The sequence below is a fragment of the Arachis stenosperma genome, chromosome 9 (assembly GCF_014773155.1).
Source record: "Arachis stenosperma cultivar V10309 chromosome 9, arast.V10309.gnm1.PFL2, whole genome shotgun sequence".
NCBI lineage: Eukaryota > Viridiplantae > Streptophyta > Magnoliopsida > Fabales > Fabaceae > Arachis > Arachis stenosperma.
Window position 1 is genome coordinate 32045564 of NC_080385.1, and position 896 is coordinate 32046459.

General features: G+C 41.0%; 1 non-coding gene across 1 annotated transcript; it reads right to left on the reverse strand.

The window, feature by feature from the left end:
* Nucleotides 1-108, reverse strand: LOC130952089 (small nucleolar RNA R71). The gene has a single exon (XR_009074270.1). It is a non-coding gene; the product is annotated as a small nucleolar RNA R71 (small nucleolar RNA).
* Nucleotides 109-896: the final 788 nt, after the last annotated feature.

An 896-nucleotide genomic window follows, 5' to 3' on the forward strand; every position in this document is an offset into this window, starting at 1 on the left:
AAGCTTAGAGTGGAAGTCCAAACCTTCAGACAGAAGGAAGGAGAATCCCTCTATGAAGCTTGGGAAAGATACAAACAATTAATCAGAAAGTGTCCTTCTGATATGCTTTCTGAATGGAGCATCATAGGTATTTTCTATGATGGTCTCTCTGAACTATCCAAGATGTCTTTGGATAGCTCTGCTGGAGGATCTCTTCATCTGAAGAAGACGCCTACAGAAGCTCAAGAACTGATTGAAATGGTTGCAAATAACCAATTCATGTACACTTCTGAAAGGAATCCTGTGAACAATGGGACAAATCAGAAGAAAGGAGTTCTTGAGATTGATACTCTGAATGCTATTCTGGCTCAGAACAAGATAGTAACTCAACAAGTCAATTTGATTTCTCAAAGTCTGTCTGGAATGCAAAATGCACCAAGCAGTACTAAGGATGCTTCATCTGAAGAAGAAGCGTATGATCCTGAGAACCCTTCAATGGAAGAGGTGAATTACCTAGGAGAACCCTATGGAAACACCTATAATTCTTCATGGAGAAATCATCCAAATTTCTCATGGAAGGATCAACAGAGACCTCAACAAGGTTTCAACAACAATAATGGTGGAAGAAACAGGTTTAGCAATGGCAAGCCTTTTCCATCATCTTCTCAGCAACAGACAGAGAATTCTAAGCAGAACCCCTCTGACTTAGCAACTATGGTCTCTGATCTAATCAAAACCACTCAAAGTTTCATGACTGAAACAAGGTCCTCCATTAGGAATTTGGAGGCACAAGTGGGACAGCTGAGCAAGAAAATTACTGAACTCCCTCCTAGTACTCTCCCAAGCAATACAGAAGAAAATCCAAAAGGAGAGTGCAAGGCCATTAACATGGCCGAATTTGGAGAGGAAGGAGAGGA